Consider the following 27,307-nt stretch of genomic DNA (forward strand, 5'->3'; position numbering starts at 1 on the left):
GTCATTTCAGAATATGTATTTTGCTTTCATTTAAGGGAGTGAGGTTAATTCAAAGTCATAAAACAAGAGGTAACTTGCTTTTCAGCTTCTCAGAAAAGATCATTTGCGCTCAAAACAAGCCCATCTTTTAACTGTGTTTAAGGCTTTTACATTTGCCGTATTAAGGGAGAACAATTGCCTCACACTTGCCTTGCTCATCAGTTTGTCTTGAGGCCGCTGATAACTGTACAACAGGTTGAATTTCCAGTGAGGGCTACTGTTCATTTCCCTGAAGTAAAGACTTGCCAACAATCATGGCTGATCCCACTGTATATACTCAATTGCTGTAATACTCTAATTCTCCTCTGTTGCTGTTTGGTCTCCTTATGGGACAGTCATCCCAAAGAATAGTCTGTTTAAAAAAGATAAAAATAAGTATCTTTTTTCTTTTTTTTAAATTTCTGATTGTCCTTCACAGGATTAATTTCAAATAGATAAAAACTTAATGACAGCCTATATTTGCATGTTTTCTGAACACATAACAAAGACCATTATGTGGATGTTACACTTGAGCATTTAAAAAAAAAAAGTGTATTCCACAAACTTCTACTGGAAGTGGAGAAGATGGGGAAGTTACACTCTGTTTTAAATTTAAATGTGTCTCATTTATCTCCTAAGATAATTGTGAAATTTTATGGGTTTGGCTTGCATATAGATGTTTTTCTGTCTGATTATTTAGTAGATTTATATAGCTTCATTAACTGTAGTCTTTGTCTTACTCAAATTAGGTACCTGAAATTCTGTTAATATTTGAGCTGCAACCTGATGAACCAAAATAAATATACCTTATATCTAGATACAAACACAAAGTGAGAGTGTTTATGCAGAATACTTTAAAATATCACCTAATTATATTATCACATTAGTTTAACATTTATGTAAATTTTGCAGGTTTTAGAGGAACTATTTTTTACTTTTTCCAAAGCAGGATCCCACTTAGCTTCAATACAAACATAAATCACAATTCACACTCTCATTTTGTGGAACTTTCATACAAAAGTGTTAAAAAATGCAGACTATTTGCATTTTCAGTTTCACATGGCAATGCGATCTGTTACCGAATCTCCACGTTTGGGAATAAAAAGAAGTCAAGCAGGCACAGATAAATAGATTGTTTAAAGTAATTGAAAGGCATTTTGAAGTAGGAATACAATTCTTCTCTATCTTGTTACAGTCAAATTTCATTTTAAGCTCACGTGTTCAGAACCTTCCTGGAAAGAGAGTGTAATAGATGGTGACATAAAGCTAGGGCCCTTTCTGTGGTCCTATATTCTACAACTGTTTCACAACCAAGGAAAACTTTCTGCACCAACTGCGTGCCTCAGCCTTTTGGACTAAATACCCTTGATTCTGTTCCTACTAATGGTCAGCTCCTGTTTGCAACTATGGTTTGCAACTTACGCAAGCGTTAAGAAGCATAGTTGCCATATCATAGCAAACTGATAGTGTTCAAGTAGGTTTGAAATGAAACAAAGCAAATGCATCTGTCTCTGTACTGTTGGCTTACTGGTTTCTTACAAGTCGAGTATTCGTGGTTCAGGTGGAAGCCATTTCACTTTATTATTGTTTCTGATGCCAAAAACAGCTCCAAGAACTGAGGGGAAAGCTGTAGTATCACTAAGAAGTTGGGTAGATTGATGGTTTGAGAATATTTTATTCTTCTTCAGTGTTAATTTTCACTGGAGCCTGGTCAGTGCATTCCTTGTTAATACTGCATTATCCTAAATGAGCTAGCTATTCTTTGTCCAGCAATGGCTTTTCATCATGAACTTCTGACCTGATTAGTTCCAATGTTATACATTTTTTTCATGTTTTCTGCAGTCTATACTGCTGTAATACTAAGTTACCTACATGAATAATTGCCCTACGTTAGTCCTATTATCTTTGTCATGTTTGGGTGGAAAATCTCAAGTAGAGTGGCAGAAGCAGCCTGCTCTGCAGAAATTACAGCACTGTATTCAACTATAGTAGCATAATAAAGTGGTTCAGAGCAACCTGCCAGAATTTCTAACTTCTATTCTAATGTCTAGTAGATGTGTTCTGGCAGTAAATTTCAAAGAGACAAACTACCTTTCCTTTTTCTCTTTGCAGAGATGTCCAGCCAGCTAGAGACTTATTGTGCCCTCTGGGCTGCTCTCAATTAGTCTCAATGGTTTCTGTTAAGATTGTCTTGATTTTTTTTCTGAGTTTCAAAAGCTTGACATTTTAGAGTTTTGAATTTCATTTTGAATTTTAAAACAATTACATAAATTCAAGATCATCTGTGGCAGTTGCACAAAAGAAATCACAAACTGAAAAACTGGTTCACAAAATGGTTATTTTTCAAGAAAAAAAGCCTTGATGATTCTCCTCTATCGAACAATCAAATTTTGCAGGAAGCAGGGAAATCATAGTATATGCAGTAAAGCAAAGGCAATGGAGCATCTTGAAATATTTTTTCATGAACACTTTAATGCTCATAAAAAAGACTTACAAAGTATTGGGGTCAACTCTTCTTTTGCGAAGGGACAGAACCGGAACTGACAAAAACTATGAGCAGGTGGAGCTGCAATCCTGGAGTTTATGCCAGGTATAAACATATTGTCTCAAGCGTATTCAGCTGACTTTCAAGCTGCTTTCTGAGGTGAGTACAATTATTTGTGTTGATGAGGATCTGAACCTGAAAAACCTCATTTAAAAGCACAGATGGTTGTTCATGGTTGCTGTCTGCATCCAGTGTACCATACTGAATCAACTCTAATTGACAAGGGAAGGCTGATGCACCTTAATGAGTGTTTGCTGTTGCCAGAAAGAGTTTTCCAACTCTTGATTAAATTAGGTTTAGGTGAAACTGCTGCTCATGATAACAGATGCTGATTTTCACCAGAGCTGACACACTGATATATAATCATAGCATTACCTTGTCTACTTGGAAGATGCTTCTTTTCAAAAATACACATATAAATATGTTCAATTTAATGCTGAACTTTTTATTGGCATTCAGTGGGTAATAGCATAACCTTTTGTAATGGGCAAAGAAGAAGAATATGAAATATTTTCTTGACAGGGAAAAATGAGTGTATTTTCTTTCCCATTGATCTCTCCTTTTGATGAATTCCCATGAACAACAGGAACTGGGAGGTGCCTCTGGTATGATTCTGTCACAGCTGTGACACAAGGAAACAGCACGGAAATGGTGTGATGCTCTATGACCTGTACGAATACGAATATGATCTTCGGAAGTTTACCAGGATCTGTGAGGTTGAGGATGCATATACTGTGCCTAGTTTCACTGGATCAAAGCTTTGTCCCACTCTGGAGAACTCGGAAGAAACACAACAAAGAAATCCTCAAGCAATTTTCCCTTCCCTCTGCTCCTGTTCATGCTCTCTAGAAGAAAAGAGTTGATCCAACTGTTTATTTTGGAGCCAAATGTAGAGCTGCATATTACAAAAACCATCAAAGGGGATTTCCAATACAAATTTGGAAGTTCAACAGCTCTTAATTTTAGGAAATTAGTTTTTCAATGACTAGCTGAACCAAAGCATATCTAAAAATTACAATTTTTTGAGATGTGTCTAAGGGGCTTTATTCCATGGCTTACTAGGAGAATTTTGACAGAGAACATATAATTGTTTAGTGACTCTCAGTATGTCTTTTCTCCTTATTTAGATACAACTATTTTCTTACGTTTTCTTTTTTTTTTTTCTTGAAACCTGTGAACCATAAAGATGACAAACTCACTGAAAATTTGAAACAGCATGAAATAGAAGCTCAGAATGAAAAACATTGCCTGGAATAAACACTGATAGCATAGTAAAACAGAATTGTTGGAGATTTCTGGAGTACCCACCCCCAGCACATCGCTCTACTGTAATACATTGCAATTAATCTATTATTTTAGATTAAAAAACATATGCTTGTGTGTCTTAGTGTATGTGAAAAGTATACTTGATCTCATAATTTTCAATTTTTTAAAAAATACTTAGGGTTTTTTACCTATAGTGTTATTTAACATATAGCTTGATTTTCAAAGCTGACTAGTGGCATTTTTACCTTTTACCTAATCTTCAGAAATGAAAGTAGTGCGTACTAAACAGAAGAAAAATAAATTAAAACTTTTAAAGAAGAGAAACAATAAAAGAAAAAACCAAATAATTTAAACTATATCCACATAACAAGCACTGTTGACAAATAGAATACAAAAATAATTTGTATTGACTTTGCTTCTAATTCCAAAATAAAATAAAAATAGATGTAATCACTGCAAAGTAATTTAAACAGAAATGTTTACTAAGGGCATTGGAAGCCCAACAGTAATATTGTGCAATATGAGATATAATTAAGTCTTCTGGTGTAAGAACAATTTTTGCTTCAGTAGACTGTTTGCATTGATGAATTCTCTATATGAGTGCTACTGTACTATTTTCTCTTAATTTAGTTATCTTAGATTTAAAACTTGATTCCAGCACAAACATACAGAAATACTGTAATCCATAACATGCACTCTCCTGCTTAAAGAGGATTCCTTAGCTAATTCTTTTGGGCAGAAGAAAATTTTTTAAATCAAAATCTGTTCAGCAGATAAAAAGAATTGAAGGAGCCTGCAAGCACATTTCTGCAGTTCCCTCACCACATATACCCTGACATGGCATGCAGATGAGTAAGACTGTATGTAAAGTGGAAGATTTAACCTCTTTGCACTTTCAAACCAGCAGCGGGATAGGAGAGAGATTCTGCAGCATAAGTTAATGTTATTAAGTTGAATGATATAAACCCGGATGTTCAGAGTCACAGTCTCTGAAATCTTCCTGCCATGCTGAGGGCCAAATGGAGGCAGAAATGAAACACTGCAGTGCATGGCTGAGAAAATGAAGTACGGTCAGATTTACTGGGAACTGGGAAAAAAAAAAAACAAAACTTTAGAAACAAAGAGAGCCTGTACAAGAACGGAGTAAAGACTTCATATAAACCAAAGTGGAAACCAGCTGCTAATACCTAAGATAAAAAATGTTACAGGAGGCTTTTTTCAGAAAAAAAGAAAAAAAAAGAAGAATGGAAGAAAAACATCAAACATGAAAGAAACCACCATTTGAGATGATGAACACTCTAGGGATTAAATCAAATGCATTCTTCTAACGTTTAGTAAAAGGAGTGGTCCAAAGTGTGAAATTTTTGTAGATGACATAGAGGCTACTGGAAGACACCATATAGGAAGCTCTCATCAGATGCATGCTGCCTATCCTAAAACAATAAAATTAGGATAGATAAACTGCAGGTAAAGGGAAGCTATTAAGAACAAGAAGGCTGCCTTCATAAAGTTGAAGTCCTGTCCAACTGAGAGTATCAGACAAGGCCACAAGTACTGGCAGGTTAAATGTGAAAGTATGCCAAAGTAGATTTTGCAAAAAAACTTGCAAAGACATAAAAAGTAATAATAAATTCTTTTTCAAACACATCAGGGGTAGAAAGCTTGCCAGAGAAGCATGAGAGCCAATAGATAAGCAAGGCATAAAAGCATTTGCCATGGACAAACTTAGGGAAGTTTCCACGCTGAAACCCTTCTTTTTGGAGGAGGTGTTAGAGAATCTGTCACAAACTGAAGTGTCAGTGGAACAGATTATAGAACAAAGTGACAGAATACTCAAACCACCAGGACTGGATGGCACCTGCCCAAGTTCTAAAGGAATCCAAACGTGAAATGGCTGAACTGCTAGCCATAACTTCTCACTTAAAGCCACTTCAGTGTAAGGTGGCAATGGGAAGGGCAAGATGACTTTTTGAAAAGGGATCCAGGGAATAACACAAAAGAGCTAAATTTTAGAACAGCTTCAGCATGGTGAGTAATTAACTAGATCAGAGCTACCCTGCCTGGAAAAGAGGCAACTGACATGCCAATCTGCAGAAAGGAGCATGTTACAGAAAGCATCAAAAATTGTTCACCATCTTTTCTAATGCTTGAATGAGATGTCAAATTAAACTAGCTAGTTGCAGATTCAAAAGAAAAAAGAGTGATTCTTCAACCAATACTTGCTTAAGTTACGAAGCCCCTTGTCACAGAGTTGGGCAGTGTTGTGTCCAGATTTGGTAGAGATTTTCACTGATTGGAAAGTCCTCAGGTGAGAGCAAAGAGAAAGATCAGAGCTTAGCACACAACAATTTACAGAAAAAGATTGAAGTCATATTGTTTTAAGTAAAAAGGAGAACACTGAAGGAGGACATAAGTTTTCAAGTACCTGAAAGGCATAGAGTTAAGAAACTGTTCTCCGTGTCCTCCCAGGACAAAAAGGAATAGGCTTCAGTCTGCAAACTAGTTAATAGCAGGAATAAATTTCTAATGGTAGGGAAGCACTAGAGGAGATTCCCTGGAGACCCAGTAGAGCCTCTAACCTTAGAAGGCTTTCACAGAACTGACAGTAATCTTGGGTGATGCTACACTGATATGAGGATGGTCTATATTGCTTATTAAGGGATATTCTGTTGCTACTTTCCTCTCCTTAAAGAGAAGAAACATTATTTCTCCTTTGACTTTGGCTTTTTATGACTATTCTTTCATGATTCCTATCCACTTATGTAAGTTGGTGTAGTGCATTGTAACCCATTACTTCCCAGATCTGAAAAAGTATGTGTGATCTGTGGACATACTGTAAGGTAACTGTTACCCATGACTGACAGGTGCAATTTCTGCAATCTAAACCACGCAGAAAAGGAGCACTAAAAAGAAATCCTCCAAACCAATTTAAATAGTAGGGAAGGATATGCTAGTCAGATGACTGGTTTGACTGGCTAACTGTTGTATTACTACACAATGATTTAGTCATGCTTTGATAAAGTATTCCAAGTATTTCCATGCAACAAATCCCCAACCCAAAGCAAAGTGCAGTTTATCAATCAATTATATTTTATCTGTTTCTTACCCCAGGACTTCTATTTGTGCACCAAGCAATCTCAGGTAGCACCATGTGATGCTCTAAAGCAATGAGCTTTCATACACTAGGTCTGATGTAGTTCTAGAAAGCAGGTAACAACATAAGCATAAGAAGAACATTTTGAACAAAGCATTCAGGCCAAAATTTTGGCCTGAGATTTTTTTTTTTAATGCCAAAAATGTTTCTTAATTTAGGCCCCTAAAAAAATAGATTTACTTTCAAATATCCTGGATTTGACAGACAGTGGAAGACACCCATAGGATCTGTGGGTGCTGGCAGTGAAGTCAGACCAGGCACTTCTAATCTAGGCATCTAAATATGGATTTAACTGCCTCTCTTGAGGCACCCAAATTTGAAAATGATTGGCTGCAATCCCTGCTGAAGCGGCTCACATCATTCTCTACATGGTCTGTGTGCCGTGGTTCTAGTAGCAATTGTTTTAGTTGGAAAGAGTTTAGTTTTTATTTTTCTGAGACAAAACTGGCCAGTCCCAATTATGGAAACAAATCTTCAGCATAAAACTTTTTAAAAAAACAGAAATTCTCCTGGGGAAGTCACAGGCAGGGCAAAACTAGCTTTTCCAGAAGAGCTGACAGTTGTTTACATTTTAATGTGGAGGAATCCAGCAAGTCTGCAAGTTTATTTTTAGTAGTTGTAAATTGAGTTATTTAACTCCTTTTTTTCTGTGACTGGAGCTGAGACATAAAAATGATTAATACAATGACAAACTGGTGCCCGACCTCATGCTAGAGTTTGAATGGTGATGAATATTGTGTTAATCAGAAAGCAGTAGGATTCTTTCACATTATATTTCTTGTGATGCCTCTTCTAAATATTTGCAATCTGGCAGCTTCTGTGCTTAGAATAGTTCTGGTTGCCACAAAAAATACTGGGTTGCTGTCTCTGAGCAGGATGAATCTGCTTCCCTCTTTGTGGAGCAGAACTGGCAAAGAAAATTTTGTTACCAGTGTCCTGGCGTCATCACTGCTAGCACAAGTCCTGCCAGATCCAGCAATGAAAGCTGTGGCAGTTGCTCGGTCAGGGGCTGTGAGTGAGCTAGCACAAGCCAAAAGCCATCTAAGCCTCAGTGCAATAGGAAATGTGAGGGACCTCCTCCATTTAGTGTCACCAGTGGTGCAGGACTTTGGCTTGAGCTCCCCAGCATGGTGCCAGGGAAGGCAACCCAGGCAGCGCGAGATGCTTCTTGCTAGCAGAACTAGCTCAACACTGCTACTCTTGTGTGCTTGTGGAATAAAGGAGTTTGCTGCAGTAAATTCATTCCTTTGTAAATGTGAAGCACCTTCCTGTAAGACAGCAAACTTGTAAAGCTGGTGTAAAATTGGTATTGCCTCAATTATAAATCAATCCAGGAACACAGTTTGGAGATCATGTTTTCTAAAAGAACAAGGCTGCTTTTTCCTCCAAAGCCACCGTTAGGGACTGCATCCAGGGAACAGTCAGGACAGTGAGTGTCAAAAGCATTCCACCAAGGGGTCATACCAGAAAAGTGTGTTAAACTAGGTGTACAGGAACCAACATTTCGAAATGATGCACAGTGAGGAAAAGAAATACTCATCAGGTTTCACTGTACTATCATGTGTCTGTGGCCAAAGAAATAGCTCTAATCAAAAGAAGAGAAGCAGTCACACAACTTAAATTGGATGGCTAGTAGCTGCATGATTTGGCTTCTGTTCATAACTAAGATGCTGACTTCTGCCCTTTTCTCTGGCACATTATTTAACCTCGGAGTCTGTTTCCGCATATGTCTCCAAAGCCATGCAATTTAATTAGCTAGCCTCCAAGGGGGCTGAAACAATACTTATAAAATATTTGCAGATGCTTTTGATCTGGGAGGCACAGCAGAAGAGCAAAGCAGTATTTACATGGGTTTTAAAGAGAATTACAAGCAATCTTTTTGTTTGGTTTTAAACTGAAAGCCAAATTACATTACAAAGCATTAAGCTATTCTGGCAGAAAGCACAGAAGGATATCTAGCATGTTTGGTGACTGAAACCTTTACTGACACTGTCTCCTTACAAGTCTTGTACATTTCTCACTGTTACAATTAAATCTATTCAAAATTTGTCAGAAAGAAATCCATTTGAAATCATGCTTAGGTTAGGATAAAACCTCTAAAGTGTCACTGGCTCTGTAGCAATAACCACATAAGGACTCTGGGCAGAATTTTGTATGGCATAACTTATACAGCCTATTAAAGGCAAGGAGGACAATTTGGATAGAACTGGTATTGCAGTTATTTTCTTATCTCACTAACACAAATTCTTTTTTGGTGAGACCCATATCAGTGAAGTTATTCCTGAATTACTGCTCTGTGAGAAAAGTTAATATTAACAGGCTAATATTATCTGTGTATTTCTTTCTAAAACATGTGCATTCTGAATAACAAAAGAGTAGGCAAACTGTCTTTAAGGATCAAATATTAAGCCATGTGCAATTTGGACAAGGAAATATACAGTAGTTTCAGAGGGGTTCTTTGTCTTTGAACTTAATAGTGAGATGTGAAAGGCAGGTGAAGAAAGCTGAGTTAAGGTTTTCATTAGAATTTGGGTTTTTTTCTTCCTCTGTTTAACCAAACAAACACCACCACCTGACTTGCTTGGAATTGCCAACAATTACAAGCTGAACATTTCAACATAGCTTGACAGATACTAGCAACACCACTTAATATAAACATTGTCAGGCCACTGTCTTTGGACTGTCATCTTAGTCCCGGAGTCTCGGCTATTGCCCCATGTAAGTGGGTTTATACAGATCTTCGATTGGCAGTGACCTAAACACGTACCTTCCCACAACTTAAGGAAGGGAGATGACGGATATGAACTTCGAACTTTTAGAAAAAGCTGTGCTCGGTAATATTAAATTACCTGCCCAAAATAACAGTCAACCAACAGAGACCTGATTTATTAGGTCATGATAGATCCTGCACAACGATGTAAATCAAAGAATCTCACATATAGTCCGAAAGAAGGAGGGCACACCTGGCTCAAAGGATTAGAAAACTCTGATCTTATTTAGTGAAATGGCCTCACATGACAGAGTCTAATTATTAAGATTTTAGACCTGCCTGAGAGGAGAGGGACTGCATTTCTGGGTAGCACAGGACAGAAGTTTTAATGGGAATGACAGACTGCTGTATGCACCACCAAGTTTAAATTATAGGAAATCTAAATCTGTACCTGTTTTAGTACTTCATTCCCAAAAAGAGAAACTTCAAAATAGGTGTGTTGTAGGATGGATTTAATAATTTCCTCACTTCCAGTCAAAGGACATAGGCAAAGATGTCTTCTCCCTACGAAGAACAGTGCAAAAGATTTCACTGTGTGATGCCTATTAAGACATACCACCCACCTGACGAAACAAGACATCACAGTCAGTAAGAAAACTTTCTTTGTAGCTTTTAGCAAACTTTCTAATTGAAATCTTTCATGTCTGTTTTCTTTACTGGAGATTAACTGAGGTCTTTGTATTCAGGCAAGTGTTTATACATGAAATGCAGAAAACCAGTATTTCCAAATGATTGAGGTGAGTTTTCTTTAGAAAAGGACAAGAAGGACACTGTGTTTGTGGGAGCTATACATAGTAAAACTACCTCTTTAAGTTGAAAAGAGTCCCATGGTCTCCCTAACATACTAATCATGGGTGACAAATAGTAAGATATTAAATTCTAAAAATAAACTGACAGATGGAATCTATGTGATTTAAATCAGGTTTGATCCTGTAATGAAAAAATGACACTACCAACTCTCGAATGCAAGGCTGCCATTCCTGGTAGAAAAATCACTTGTCTGAGGCTAACCTAGGCAGGACTGAAAGATACTTATTGTTTGGAATGCAAATTTAGCAGAACAATAAAAAGAGAACATTACCATGTAAGTGCACAATTTAGACTTTATTAAGTGACTCTTTAAATTACAAGACAATGAGAAACAAATTATTAGAATATGGATAAACTTTCTTATTGGACATGCTATCTTAATCCCACAGGAAATATTACAAATGCACAAGATGATAGATAAGCTATCTAGTTTGATAGTTTCTTGATAGAATTAGTTTATTCTGTACTTTTTTATACAAGAGCACCATTCTCTGCATTCATAACTGTTTAATGTCTAATTATTGTCTTTTATAACTCGTGTACTTTTAGGATGAGATCACTTGAGCCATAAAAAGGTGCTGAGATTAACCCTCTGCTACTTAGTGCACAGCTTGTCCCTCATTAAAATACTGCTACTTAGTGCACAGCTTGTCCCCCATTAAAATACAGAGTATAAACATTCAGAAGATGGTAGTCAAGACTTATTTAAACATACATTCACCTTTTGGAAGAGGGGAAAGAAAGCAATTTCAGAAAATTTGCTAAAAGAAATGATAAATTGTAGTATTCATCTGTTTCAAAGCCTAATTACCCATAGCAGGGAAGCAATAGTCAAAATGGGGAAGCAGGCTTATTATTGTATGTTTTTTACTTGCTGGTTAGAGAAGTGTGTAAGAAAAAATGGAATACAAAAGAGGGCAAGATTTAGATGGTGGGCTCACAAGTCGGTTAGTAGACTCAGCTAGTGTACTTGGAAAAATTAGACAGACTCTTAGACTGAAGAGCTATAAAACCTGAAGAAGGGTTTTTCTGCCAAAAAAACATTTTTACTACTTTTCAACTATGTTAGCTGGTCTAATGATTTTAGTTCTATCCATAAGGCTTGCCAATGCTTCCCTTTTACTGCTTATATGTAGCAAAGCCACTCCACTCCCAGCCCATACTGGGGTAGGCGGCGTGTGCAGCAAGACTCTCACTTAGCTGGGCAACACGGACAACTGCACAAATTCTTCGTAGACTTGTTTTGTTTTGCATAAAGTCACTGGTTGTAGATCATCATTGTTATAACTGAGAAATTAATTTTTTAGCTGTACCTACAGAGATACATAGCTTTTGGTGTAGATGTTGTTAATAGAAAAAAAGGCAATAAGTTGGTAGTCACATCAGGGCTGAAACCAGTCATGTTTGTATTAGGCAGATAACTTTCTATTCTGAAATTCAGTAGGTTGAATTACATTACAAACCGAGCCTCTTTGGGGATTTTTCATTAAAATATCATATGCCATTATTTTGCCATTTTCCTAGTTCTCTCTTACATTTCTCCATGTATGTGACTGAAAGGCCTATGATGTGCTACAACAATCCTCCTAACAAATATTAGAAAATTATATTCCTTAATAGCATTCTCTCTGTAATGTAACTTGCAGTACGGTTTGCTTGTATTTTAAGTACAGTGAAATGCAAAGACTGTAAACAAAGGTCAGAGGAAATCAGCTATGCCAATGAAAATCAAATATGGGCCTCAGTCTTTCCCTTAACTCCCATAATCCTGAGTGTTGTTGCTGTTCAAGGGTCTGAAGGCTCCACTGGGTAAGAGCTTTGCTGTGTAAGGCACTACACCAACACATAAGTAGACTGTTCCTGCCCTGGAGAGTTTTTCTGTTTAACCAGATTAAATACATCTTTCATTCCCTTTAATGTGACCTTTCTTCCTTTCTTCATTTTATGTGCTTGTGTAATGTACCATGCTGGGGACAAGTCTCTGTGATATTTTTATTTTGAATCAATGTTTAAGTGAAGTATTGCCTTTTGGGACTTAGGAAGGGATGACATTCTTAACCAATACATAATGCATGAATTTTTCATGACTCTGCAGCAAGAAGTAGTGTCACATGCTGGCACAGATACCAAGCAGCTTTATTTTTATTGGAATATGTGGACAAAAATCAAGGTTCTTCTGAAACAGAAGAAACACAATTCACTGTCTGCTGTGCCTCTTAGTGACAGAGGAAGAGCAAAATTACTTCAGCAGGAGAACTGGTTTGTTTGCCATTCCAACCCTTCCACTTCACTAAAAGGGCCAGTGGGATCTTTCAGACAGCAAGGTGCTGGTATATGTCGCTTGTCTGAGGGAAGGTGAAAAAACACTTAATTTTAAACACCTTAACTGAAAGCATTTTAACTGAATCTCTTCTATGAATATTTTCAAAAGGAAGGGACCACGAGGGATATGACTGTGGAAAACATAATTACTGCACACCAAGCTCTCCTGCTTGCTTTTATGTAGTGAGAATTGCGTTGCGGCCTTCAGCATATATTAGTGTTGTCAGCAGCAACAGTAGGGCCATACATTGTAAGTAAGCTCTTGGTCTCAGGATTTGTGTTCATTGCTTCATTTCTCTGCCCATCAGGAACCTACACCATTTCTATTCTGATTAGCAAGGGGGTTTGCACAGCCTTGTGGGAGAGATGTGATATAAGAACAAGCACAGCATTAACTGGTAGCTAGAGACAGGGAGTGGAGTAGGAACACTGATTTAGTGGAATTATGTGGAGTGTAAATCAGAGCATAATTGGGACCCAAGGGTTGAATTAAATCCTGGAATATATCTCCTGAAATATATCTCCTGAACTTTAAGTCCCACTGAAATAAAAATAAAAAAGAATGGATTCCTTATACCTAGAGCCCAGTTTAACTCCTATCTAGCTCCATATTCTAAAAATCCACTCTATCAGGTTTATAAGCACCTTTAGTGTTATGAGATATCAAAGATTTGAAGAGATTAAACTAAAGGCTGCAAATGGAATCTGCAAGCAGCATAAATCACTGTTGATTACTGCTAACCTTTCAAAAGTCTAAACAGGCACAACATTTCTCATATGTTCTCCTATCTTCTCATACCAATAGAGGTTTTGTCTGAGTACTAGCCCAGAAATCCTCTGTAGGTAGAGTTGAAATGAATTGTTTAAAATAATATTGTGAAAACTATTTTCAATCTGCTGAAAGATTTTAAACCCTAGTTCTGTCACCCCATTTCATTCTACATCCTGCCTATGCCCTGAGGGTTGTCTCCCTTAGGAGAACATAAACTTCTGGGGGCATGTCAAAATGAAAAGACCACTGAGTAAGCATCAAATGTGCTTGCTCATGACTGTTCCTCCACAAAAAAATGCACTGCCCTGAAGCAATATAACGCTGGAGCTTGAAGCACAGTAGTTATACCCTCTGTAGCAGTAAAGCTAAACAGCCCAGCTGGGTCACCGCACTGGGGCAGTTCTGCTGCTCTCAGTATCAGGGCTATTACCAGGGTCTCTTGGCCATTCTCCATTACCAGAGGAGATACACGAAGCTTTCCATCTGAGAACAGATCCTTGACTTTAGCTCTAAAATTGCTAACAAAGATATTGCGAACTCTAGCACTGTATAAAAATCTTGGAATTTGTGGGTGAGTTTATAATTGGGGAACATTGCTGTGAGACTTAAAAAAAACAACTACTCATTTAGTCACAAATTACTCCTCAGTTTACCAAATGTAGAAAACTGGCTACTGAAATACTGGAATAAAGTTCAGTACTTCGCACAAATTAAATTGCCAGCCTCTAAGAACCAATACATGAGCTGATTGAAGTTAGTCATCGTCTGCTGCAACAGAAAGCCAAAAAACAGAGAAGCTGTTAAAGAGATGGTAATGTGGCCATTCCATTTATCTGCCAAAAGATCTCTGTTAATGATTCTCATTTTCTTGAAGTACTTCTTGTATTAACCTTCAATATCTGCTAGAAGCAGAAAATACACAGATCTACTGTCTGCCAACCCTACCACTTGCATACAGAAGATCAGTCTCTGAGATTATTAAGGTTCCTTCTAGTCTTAAAATTGATTTTTCAGGAGCCTATCTGTGTCTGAGCTTAAAATTAAGTCTTTTTTTTCTGCAGTCAGGTACTTGTACTATACATGAACAATGGAACAAATGAAATGGAAATTCTTCAATGTGTGCATGGTAATAGCTCTTTTCTGGGTACCCTCACGAAGCAGTACAGTCCTTACCCAAAGTCCTCCACTGTGCACATAAAACCAGGAAGGACATTTTAGGGAAAGAAACCATTATACCAGCTTAAGAAAAGGTAGAACAATATAAGTAAGTAGTTAATAAAATATCCACATCCGGAATATTATTTGGCAATAGTCTTTCACTCAATTCTGTCTTATCATAGTGCATATGTCTCTTTTAATACAGGACTTTTCCCCACAAGCATACCATACTGACAGCTTGGTGGCTAGGGTGAACATCAGTGAGCCTTTCTGCAGCCCATGGATGAGCGCTCACCGCTTATCTTCTGATGCTTATCATCAGTTAGGTCAAGTGATTTCTGTGCTACAGCTGCTGATGTATACTGAGATCAACACTATAGTCCGCTTTATTGCTGTCCTTCCAGCTTGAGCAAAGTCTCTCTGTTAAAATCTCTGTATAGCATCTTTGCAGCCTCAGTGAGAAAGGGCCCCACTGCATGCTGAACCTCTGAGCAAAATCCTTTATGTGTTGCTTGCCTCTTTCCACCCTTCTTGTTCCTCCCTCCCTCCTATCTTCCTTCCCTTCTCAGCTTGATTCCCCAACAAATATGGCCACTGTGTATGTTTTCGGTAAGTCCCTGAAGCGTCACTGGTGGGTTCAAAAGCATGTTCCAATTTATTTTCTCTGGCTTTACTTATTCTTGACCATCAGGAGTGTTTAGAAAGGTATACCATGCCCTTTTCTGTATCAGTTATCTTTGAATGCATGGAAGCCCCATGATATCAAGCTTTATCCTGGTCCATGTTCTGAGATTCCCAGACAGCAGTTAAACCTCCAGCTTTTGTTCTTTTCAGTGGATGTTTAGGAAACTCAGCAACACATATCGTAGAGATAAACAGGGAAAGCTGATATTGAGGGTGATTCTGTCCTCTTCCCACAGAACGTTCACAAACATGTTTCGTGAGAACCCACAACTTCTATCTTACATGTTGAAAACAAATAATAATACCAAAACTGAGCTCTTGTTTCTCAACTGTCCATCTTCTGAACCCTCATAAAGTGGCTGACGTATGGCATTCCTGAACACAAAAAAATCGTAACAATACTTTTTAAAGCCAGACTGAAAACCTTTGATAAGAAATTTTCTTGAGACTGCAGCAGATGATTACACGTATTAGACTGTCTCTACCTTCATGGGTTCCCCCAGAGGTGAAGATCAGCACAGCATCACTGATTTGAAAAGAAACAGACTGCTGTAAGCCATCTTCATTGTTTGCCAGATAACGTTAGAAAACAGGGGAAAAGAAGAGAATATTGAAAACAAAGGGCCTTCTCTTGCAAGGCACTGATTAAGCCCTCCCCTTACATCCCTCGCATTCCCTATCAACTTCAACCCATAGATCTTTCAAAACTGGACACTCTCAGCAAAAGGCAGATTTTTGGCACCATAAAAAATAAATCAGGTGCCTGTTGAAGTCCCTCAGGTTCTAGATAGCTTTATAGCAAAAATTAATAAGGATAGCAAAAATCCTTGTAGTTTTCAGTTTGCTCTTTAAAATTTCACTCTTTTTGTAATTATGTCTCTCCTTGGGGATTTCTTTGGGAAGCAAAAAAGTGGGAAGGACAGTTGTTTTCTTTCCCAGGAGTGGTTAGAGCACCACTTCCCTTCCTTGGGGTGGCAGGGGGTTGGCTTCTGATTGAGGAAGGCCAAGTTCAATTCCCCCTTTGCATATACAAACTTCATTTTTTGAATGGCTCAGAACTGAGCTATCAGAGTACCAGCTCCCAGCTAGGGTTTGGGTTTAATGACTCTGCCACACTCTTTGGCCCAGAAGGTCTGGGAGCGTGGGACAAGTTCAAGACCTGAAATTGAACCCCTTCTGGGAAAGTGCATTGTGCTAACTGAGAGAGACTCCTGGGACAAACCACTTTAAATAGCATTTGTTTCTAAGTGCGATAGTTCATGTGAAAATGCATGCAGCACTAGTTCTTACAAATGTTTCACCTCAGATTGTAGTCTGTATAAAGAACAGTCTCAAGCAGTTGCTGGATTTGCAGGATGTGGACAGGATGAATAAAGAGGGAGCAAAAGTTCAGCTGTTCTAATATGTAGGTATAGAAGCTGGATTTGCATTGTCTCCCAGTGCTCCCTCTCTCATTCAGGACTGCATAGGGGAATGCATGGGAGAAAGCAAGACTGTAGCTTCCCAGAACACCGCAGCTGAAGCTTGCCAGACACATGGTGACCATCAGAAGGTTGCAGTGATTAGTCTAGCTATATAAACAAACATGGCTGAATTCTGCCCCAACAAAAAGTTATTTGCTCTGTGTGACTCTGCTGCACGGAGCATGCTTAGGTCAGTGCTGCATGGAAAAGAAAGAGGAAAAGATTGGATCGAAAACTCTCCCATATTGCAAAAGAGAGTTTTTCACTGGCTTCTCTTTGACTATAGGGGGCAGGAAGAGTACAAAGAACACCTCCCCCAAGGGTCTAGCTGAGCTGGGGCTTTTGCACTTTTTGAGCTATGCTGGGCTTTTATACAGTGTTCGCCATGGGGATAACAAAGTAAATGCTACAGTCAGTCCTTGTGGAGTTCTGTGAGGGAGACCTGCCTCTCAGCAGTGAGTAGGACAACAGAGCCAGTGAGTAGGAGAGTCACTGGGAACTAAATAAATACATTGTTTGCTCTTTTTTCCATTCCCTCATTTTTTTTACTTGAACTTTGTTTGCAAGTGAACCTGGCTCAGCTGAAATGTATTCGCAGCCACTTTAGCCTCTTTCAGGAGAGCTGCTTGGCTGGAGATAGCATCCTTGAGGCCCATGAGCCTTTGTATCTTGGTATCAAGTACCTCTCTTCTTGCAGCATGTAGGTGTGGGACAGAGGAGAGAAGCAACCTTGTACTTTGTTGGGAAAGACATTGAAGAGTAAATCCTGAACCTTGACTGATGTTTTATTCTCTATAACTCTCTTTTTATTTAAAGGATAGTCCCAGTGCGGGCTCTGTTTTGCTCTTGTGCTTTATGGCCAGTGGACACATTCAATACTGCTCCAAGGATTACTGTGAGGCTACCGAAGGGACTCCATATAAACTGATTTGTCTGCTGAAAGCAGTAAAGCAATAGTAGCACAGGGCTGAGTTTACTGGTGGTGGTGCAGAGTCATACTGACACAATTCTGCTAGTTTCAGGACAGAAGACAATATCTCAGAATGCGTTAGAGCACTGAAAGCTGCTTTAATTAGGACAACGAGACTGCCCAAGCAGAACAGCAGACAATACAGTTTCTGGAATCTGTGCTAACTGGCATGGACCAAGCTGAAAAGTCTCTCTTTAGTACCACATTTTATTACAGAGATGCACTTTTTGTGCTATAAAAATGAACAGCTTGTTCAGAGCTAAGCTTATGCACTTACAAGACATTCTGTTGCAAAACTGAGAAATGTCCTAAATCACTCTTTCAGACTACCTGGTAGCGTATTTGAGGCCATTATTCTGAAATAGTCTATGTCAGCAGACCCTAGACTCCCCCATTCTGGAGAATGAAGATTTCAAATGTGCATCTCCTTTCATTTTGCTATCATACGAGGTATCCTCAGCAATAGGGAATGTGCAGATAAACATGTATTCCAACATAGGGAACCATAGCAACAATAGCTACAGTAAGACTGGAAATATTTCTCTAATAGAAGATAGGAAATAACAATATTCTGACTCTGTTGCAAGTTGCTGAATGCCAGGTTCAAGACAGCTCCACTCTGGCTCATTGCTTTTTATAGCAAAATACTGGAAATGTCATTGCCCTGTTTAAAATCTGCCTCCTGACAGAAGAGTGCATGTATCTTGTATGGCTGCCTCGATACAGGCATATTGTTGGATTTTATTTTGAATGCAATGAGAAAGACTTCACTGCAAAGACCTGGTTTTGTGACTATTTAGGACTTCTCCTTGCTAGGGCTATGGCGTAATTTTCTGTGTAGATCTTTGTGTCAATAAGGTAGTGTCTAGGAAGATGCCTGGAAAGGGTAGGAGAAAGACGAGTAGCAAGTTCTGCTAACACAGAAAGAGCAGTGTGCTAGACCAGCTCTGCTGCTTGCTGTGATCACGGCTCCCATGGCTCATTTAATGAGATCGCATAAAAACTCCATGACATACTGTGTTTTCTTTTCTATACTTGTCCTACAGTGGCACAAAGTGACAGTCTGGTTAGTTCGGGTTGTCGGTGGGATTTCCTGTCCTGTGCGGCACAGGCCTTCCTACTTCACGCGCATCCACAAAGGTCACACAATGTGCATCTAATGTAGCTGCAGAATACGGGCTATGGTTGTGAAAATGGAAGGGTGTCGAGGTGATGTCCTGATACTGGAATATCCTGAGACTGGTGCTCTCTAGCTTGAGACTCCCACGACTGAAAGCGATTGAAAAGTGTGCTGTTACCTCTGCTAGCTAATCTCAGTGGTCTCAACATCATTCTGCAGGAATGAGTCATGTGGCACAGATTTTTAGTTTAACAATGTTACATTATGTGTAATCTTTGCTTGTTATGTGTGAGGGCTTATCCTAAAACCAATAAATTGTCAACAGTAACTTCTCTGATAAAGTTAAATATTACTTTCTAAAAAAAAATCCCTTTTTAATCTTGTACTATAGTGCTTATTATTTTTGCCATCATGCACATACGTTGCTACTATTGTGATCAATAAGTAACGAGTCTGTTCATTGTTCATTAACTAGCCCTTTCACGTTCCCAGAAAAATAGAAACAAAGAGGTGTTCAGGCTGTTTCACTCCAGGCACCTTTTTCTTGTATTCTTACAGTAAGTGGATGGATTGATAGAGGCTGAAAATTTCATATGAAGCAACTCGTCAGCCTCTGCTTTGAACCATACCCTCACAAGAGGAACTATACCTTCAACTTTCCCCCACTTCTACCATTAAGGTTAACACAATTTGATTTTTACCGCTGCATCCTTTCCAGTTTACTGCAGTCACCAGAAGCTAATGCTACCTTTATGATCATGAGTGCCCCACACTATTATTTATGATTTCTATGCTTTGATAGGATAAGCAGTATTTTGTGCTGTTCAAAAGCAAACACGAATACGTTACTAGCCAACACTTGCAGAACAGCAGCAAAAGTGTATATCTCTTCAGAAATAAAACTTTGCAAGCTTTCTGATTGGTCTAGGTTTCCATATAGTATCTCTTTTATAGAAGTTACTTGTATAAGGATTTAGAACTGTATAAAATAATGAGCTTAAAATCAAAATGTTTGCCTGGGGAAGTCTGCCATATCAAGTATTACTTAACAGGGATGCTAATGACTCACTTAACTCTGATGTTCAGCTCCTTAAATGAAGGAAACACCAAAGCATAGTAAGAATAATATTGCTGTTAATAAACTTAGCAACTTCACATATAAATTTTAAATCCCCCTGCATTACTAAAATGCCAGTGAACTCTGGTCCTCAGGCTAGATGTAGCAATAAAATTTAACAGACTGCAAGCATGCAAAATGTTTTATATAATCTGCAAATTTGAAAAATGATTGATAGGTTTTGAAAAGAAACACACTGTTCCTGAAGCCTAAACTTTTTCCAGTAATTACCACCAGGAAGGGATGACTAATTACAGTACTCTCTATGCTACATGATATACATAGCAGACAAATACACTGAAGAGTTTTGATTTAGGTGTTCTCCATTTGGTAGAAGGAGTTAACGTATTTTTGGAAAGAGACCTATGTGCCTGAAGGCTGTAGGCTGATGAAAGTCTTCATACTGTACTTTGTAGAATCAAAACATTTTCTGATGCTGCTGTAAGTCAAAGTCAAAGCTTTTGAATTCAATACAATATGCACAATTACTCAAAGTGCAATTACATTATATTATTAAAATTACCATCCCTTTAGTTCGGCACTGCAAATAGTTGACATGCAAAACAGCAGTCATAGGTTCTGATAACACAATAGATATGTAACTTACAGCAATGGTTGAACATGGCAAGACTGTTGAGATTTCTGTTGCCTTCATATTTTCATCCTCTTAAGCCAACATCTCGTTTTCAAGAATATTGATCACCTGAAAAATATTTGTAGGAGTCTAGTCCACGCTCATAAACTAATTTTGTGCTTACCTAAAACAGAGGGGAAGCCTATTCAAATCAGTCAGTGATAAATAGGTAGTGTGAGGGAAAGGGAGTAATTCCCCTGCCTCCCCAATTCCCCATCCATGTGGAAAGTGCTTTATTGGCTGAGCTTTCCCTGAGAAGTATGTTAGGAACTACAGTGTCAGACTCGACTACAGTGAAGTAAAGGAGTGACAACTAAGACCAGAAGCGAGGATTTTTCAAATGGGCCAAAGAAGTTCAGACCCTTGCCTGAAGAAAATCAATCATCTCCCTTAAGCTACCTGGAAAAATTTGGCTAGTATCCCTTGTGTGCCACAGAGCTTCCTGGGCTTCTGACAGATTTTTGTCCCAGAAAACAGACTTACAACTCTTCTGTTCACAATTAGCTGACCTGACCGGTGCCACACAGCAAAAGGAGTGAGCTTGAAACCCCCCCTCAAATCATGGCCAATATAAAACTTAGGTTCCCTATTAGAGGGGTAAGATTGGATCCCTATTGGATAAGATTGTTGCTATTTGCTTTTGGATAAGAGGAAGAGGTATTGCATTGTATCTGTTCTTGAGCATAGCATTTAGCACAGGTTCTTATCTGTGCACTATTTCACCTCCTGGAGCCTTGCTGTGATGAAGGCAGCATGTCTGGGCCTGGGAGTACCTCCACCCATAATTGCATGTTCTGCTTTTGGAGTTTGGAGGCCAAAAGTGGCTGGTATACCCACTGGGTACATTCACCAAAATTTCCTGTAGAAGGTTTTACAGTCTTGAGCTGAGGTGGTGCCTACAGAAACATTGGTTGGGGACTACATCATTAACAGAAAGAGAATTACATTCTTCCCTGTACCTTGGCATTGAATGAAAATTCCTGACTGTGTTGGGTGTAGGTGGCAAGGTTTTGGTAGAGGGGGAGTTGCAGGGGTGGCTTCTGTGGAGGGAGTTCAGCGCCTGCCCTGTGCCGGACACAGCCGGTTCCAGATGGCTCTGCAATCGGCCCACTACAGGACACAGCAGAACCCATCAGCCAAGTTGGTGGCACCTCTGTAAAAACATCCTTAAGAGCAGAAAACACTGATGGGGGAGGGAACAGAGAAGGGAATGAGGGAGCAGCGAAAGGAGAAGCGAACAAAAATAGTGAGAAAAAACAGGGAACACCTCAGCTAGAGGGGTAGGAGGTGCTCCATGGTGGAGCAGACACACCTCCCAAGGGACTGCAGCCTGCTGAGGACCCACACCGGAGCACAGGAAAAGCATGCAAAGGAAGGAGCTGCAGAGACAAACAACTACATCTTTGACCATAATCCCCTGTGTTGCTCATTGCCTCCCTGAGGGAACTGAGTGTAACCTACAGTCATAACAAGGGGTGAGGAGAAGAGTATGGAGAGAAGTTGAGCGTGGGAAAGGGGGAGGATAGGTGTTTTAAATGTTTGCCTTTTGTTTGTTTGTTTCCCATTACCAAATCGGTAATTAAATATTTATGCTAACTGGCAATAAATTAAGTTAAATTCTTCAGATCCAGTCTGGTTTTCACACAACAGTACTTGGTAAGCGAGTTGTCTGTCTTTGTTTTGACCCATGAGTTTTCTCACCCCTGTTCTCCCTATTTTCTCCCTCGTCCTGATGGACAGGGGAGAGTGAGCAACCGGCTGAGTGGGTGCTTGGCTGCTAGCTGGGGCAAACCCACCACACTGACATAGAGACCTTTTAATGCACACTGACCCTGGGTCCTGAGCTGCGTTTCAAAAACACAGTTTCTTTGTTAGGAAAAGCTCCAAAAGCCAGAGTGAAAAGGCCAATGGTTTTGAAGTATTTCATAGCCTGAAAACTGTAGTTATTTTTATAACTTCTAGTGGCCTTCAGCATTTCCAGATTTAAAACCACCTTCAGATAATTAAAAAAAAAAAAAACAAAACAAAAACCAAACCAAAACAAACCCCCCAAAAACAACAAACCAAAACCTGAATAAATATTATCTGAGATGTGTTGGAGAAAATATGGTGAGATAAACTGATTTTAGAAGGAGTAGGATGTGAAAGGAGGGGGAAAGAGCCTGAAATGCCATTGTAAATTATTTGTTTCAGCTGCAAATGAGAACAGCTTGCAAAAGTTATGCTTTAGAAAGGAGTTTTATACTGAGACAGCAAATGATGCCTAACATGCTAGGCTATAAAGACTCATGAACATTTATCTTCTTCTGTAAAGGCCATTCATCTTCTTGTATTCTTGCAGATGAACTGGTTGTCTTCTATGTTTTATTGCTCATTTGCTCTCCTACACTAACTACCTGCAAATACCGTTTATGTTTCTCCGTGCTGAGAATACTGTGTAATTGTTTGACAGTGGTTTAACCTATTAAATGTTTCACAGAATAGCTCCATGTTCTGTGCACTGATAATTATTTAAACTCCATCTGTAAAAAATCCCCTCACTTAGTTTCTGTTGATTTCCTAGGAATGTTTTTGGTTTTCACTACTCATTAAAGCTTCTTATTTACTTTATCAAGGATAAGAAAAGTACATTGAGAATTAATTTAGGATTCAAGTGTATTCTTGTAATAGAGGCTTACTGAATTCTACTTATTACAATCCAGACAGAGTACGGGATTAGAAGCCGCTCTAGTGTAATCTATAAATCATATTCTTTTCACTGGTTGTTTCAACAACTGCTGCAGTCAAGTGATGAGTGATGGATGAAGTGTTCTGCACTTAATCTGGTCCTGTACCATTGCATAGTGTTGCAGTGTGCTGTGAAATGGCTTCTGTGGCCTACTGCAGGGGCACCAGTACTTCCACAATGACTCTTACACATGCCTCAGGTTCCTCACAGGCCTGGATGTTGCCTGCTCTGTAGAAGTGTTCAAGGTGAAGGAGTAAGAATAAAGCTTCTAAGTGTTTGGTGACATTTTCACCACAACAAAATAAAAAATATTAATGGGACTCATGCTCCAAAGTCCTTTGAGCACATCTGAAATCCCACTGTTTGTGCCATTGCAGAGAAGACGAGGTACGGTCCCGATGAGAATGGTTATCTCTGGTCTATGAACTGAAAACAGTGCTAGGAACGGTCTGGGGACAGGCTACTACAGTGCTCACAATGCTTCAGGAAAAATTTGATTAAAGGCAGAATACAAAGAATTTTCAGACTATCAGTGAAAGGCTTAGAGAAGCTGTGGCAATTACTGCAGTTGTTGTTGGAGCAAGGGAGTATATTCCAGACATATTTACATATTAGCAATAGAAAAGCAGGTCTCTTATTCCTTTTGAGAAGCCTTTTAGTAATATTTTTCTCATTGTATTTTGTCCAGCCTTCCTATGTATCAATGAAACATTACTTTTCTCTTCTTCCTTGTGGGTTTTCAACTTCATTCAATGTCCGGAATTTTAATCAAAATCAACAGAGAATGAATTCACAGATGATCATTTTTTCTTTCCTTCCCAACTCCCTGGAAAGATATTCAGCAAAGCAAGAAACTCTTTATTGTAAGCTTTTTTGCCTCTGAAATATTTTCTTAAGAGAAAAGTGAGAAACAGGATTTTTTCCTATGAAGAATGCACATTTGACTTCTGAGTTCTCCTCCTTTCTGTTTTGACTCTTCTTGTTATGCGTATTCTGTGGTATTTCAAAGAATATTTATGGCATGGTACTAAAAATCTGTGGCACTCTGAAAATGTACAAACCATACTTAGTGGTTTTGCTGAATCTATCTAAACTTCTATTTCAAGTTATGGTGTCAAGACTCAGTAGCTGTAACAGTATTTATGAGAAGGTGAGAATTTGCAAAGTGGGAGCATGTAGAGTCTGTCGCATGGCTTGGTCATGTCCCTGTTTCATAGCACTAAGCTCTGGGTCCCCTGACCCTCTGTGTGGTGCTCCTGGTGCTCTTGGGCATAATTATTGCTTTTTGCAGGGTTCCTTTTTTCAGTTCAGTATCTGTAATAATGTGACCACTCAGCTGTAACCCATCACAGTGATATTTTTCTACCATGAAACTGAAGATATATACTAAGAGGACAAATAAGGGTACAAAACCTGTAATATTTATGCAGTGTGGAACTGCCAGAACAGGATTCATAGTGAAGTGGGTAGCTAAATTGTTTGAGCAGCTATACGTACCCTGTGCATGCTTGATACCCTCATAACCATTTTTACAGTAATTTCCTGCAGTAGGGATATATGCCTCAGTCTTTAGTGACGGTATGTGCAAGCAGTTCTGTTGAAAGGCCTGGCAAAGCTTTAGATACATTTTATACGTCTCAGCTATTTTGCCTCTTTTTTTTTTTCTGTTCTTTTTTTATATAGGAGGGCATTTTCAATAGCTATGTCTCTGTCTATGAGAAAAGGAGTAAGAAGGAATACTCTTTTGCCTCAGACTATTGATAAGACTTTTTTTGTCCTTTAAATTATTCGCTGTCCATATGTTTTTGGAGCACAGTATGTTTGGACAGCCTGCAAATTTCACAAGGAAAATTTTGTTATTAAACATAAATTCTCATCATTTCATATTACACATGCACTCTGAATCCACTTATAAGTGGCTATCACACATATCAGATTTGTTCCTGTAGTCAGCTGATTCTTTGGCACAGCTGCCCTATTATGGCAAACAATCAGCATTTTAACTATAACTTAAAGTTTAGATTGACCTGGGTCCTTTAGGTAATTCTATACTTTATTCATAAGAAGCTCATTTTTTGCCAGGCACTACTGTTGGTTTTTCAATTTCAGTGTAGATTAGAGAGTGTTTGCATTGGATACGTTTAAATCACTGTCAGTTGAAAACCTTCAAAGGTGTTTGGCTTCTGGCATACCTGTGTGGACTAGTATGTGGGTGACATACTCAAATTATCTTCAATATCTGGGTCAGCTGTTCTCAAGGATTTACTTACATTAGGGAGAAGTACTGCAGTACATTTTCAAAGGTTTTTAGCATTTGTGGTTGCTGTAGTGTAAATAGCTCTCTGGGACTTGCCTAGTGGTTAGTCAGTGCTGCTAATGTGGAAAATGAATGTTTTTGCTAAACATGATAAATCAGACTACAATATATGCATATCGGTGGCTTGGCCCTGAGTATCTCTGCTCCTCATGCTTCTCCCTCTCATTTTAGTGGACATTAGGTTCTGCCATTAGCAGAAACCATGCAAAATTGCTTTAATGCTTTAGAAACGCTTTACAGTTGTCCTGTCTATTTGTGTCCTCGCGATGTAATTCTTCCCAATAACTCAAAAGACAAAAAACTACCAGCTCACAAGTGTCTTGAGTGGCAGTCCATACAAATAGATGCCTCTGTGTGTGAAGCTTCAGATTCTGCAAAGTACTTGATAATTTACTGAAATTAAAACTTGTCAGTGCTTTATTAAATCATACTGATGAGACAAAACCTACTGTGGGTGAGAGTATCTGTCACTATCTGTCCCTATCCCAAATCTTTGCTATTTGAATGATACAGGAGAAGTAAAGACAGCAGAGGACCAGTGGAGTAAGTTATCCTATGTTATTAAAAGAAAGAACAAATTATTTCTGCTTCTCCTCTTCAACTTTTCCATAAGCTTCTCCTAGAAAACAGCAGTAGGGTTTCTGAGCTTTTGCTTTTCCTTGACTGTCATGCTATTTTTGAGACAATTCAGACTGACTCAGTTACCTTGCTGTCAAGACTGAGAAACTGCACTGACTGCACTAAATGTGCTCGGGTGGGTGTAACCATAGCAGGAGAATTTGGCAGCATGGCCGTGAAAAGGAGCTAGCAAACAGGATTGCATATAACTTGGGTAACAGGGAATAAGGAGAAATGTGCAAATCCACTCCAGCCCAGTGCTTTCACCACTAGTTCATTCCTTCCAACTGGAGTTTTAATACTATATATAGAAAAACAAAGCAAATACAAGCTTATAAGCCCATTGGCACCTTGATGCCATGATATAACATGATTTCTGTTCAGCTGGAGCATTGTCCCTACCCCTACCTGGAAAGCTGCAGTATGAGTAACCACTGTCTCCTCAAATAGATAATATTTCTAAACATGCTATTTCCACCCCTAATCATAGCAACCACTGGAGTGTGTGAATCTGTTCCACTCCTCTGGGAATTTGCTATTGGGAGTGGTGATTGCCTGCATCCAAACAGATGCCAAGGATAAATGCCAGGTTCTTTTTCCTTACCAGTTTCTCAGCTCCAAAGAATCGATGGCATTCAGCTTCCCTCCTTCTACATTCTTCCCACTCAGTGTCCACCCACTGTTGTCACGTTACTGGTCACCACATCCAAATCTCTATTTATCCCCGAGTTCTGGGAGATTTTTAGCATAAACTCTAATCTGTTCCCATGTAAGCAGTGCAACGGTTCTCAGTGATGCAGGTAAAGAACATGCTATCATTTGTACCAAATCACTGATTTCT

Source organism: Nipponia nippon, unplaced genomic scaffold (assembly GCF_047370975.1).
Source record: "Nipponia nippon isolate SJK-2023a ecotype South Korea unplaced genomic scaffold, ASM4737097v1 scaffold_6, whole genome shotgun sequence".
Taxonomy (NCBI): domain Eukaryota; kingdom Metazoa; phylum Chordata; class Aves; order Pelecaniformes; family Threskiornithidae; genus Nipponia; species Nipponia nippon.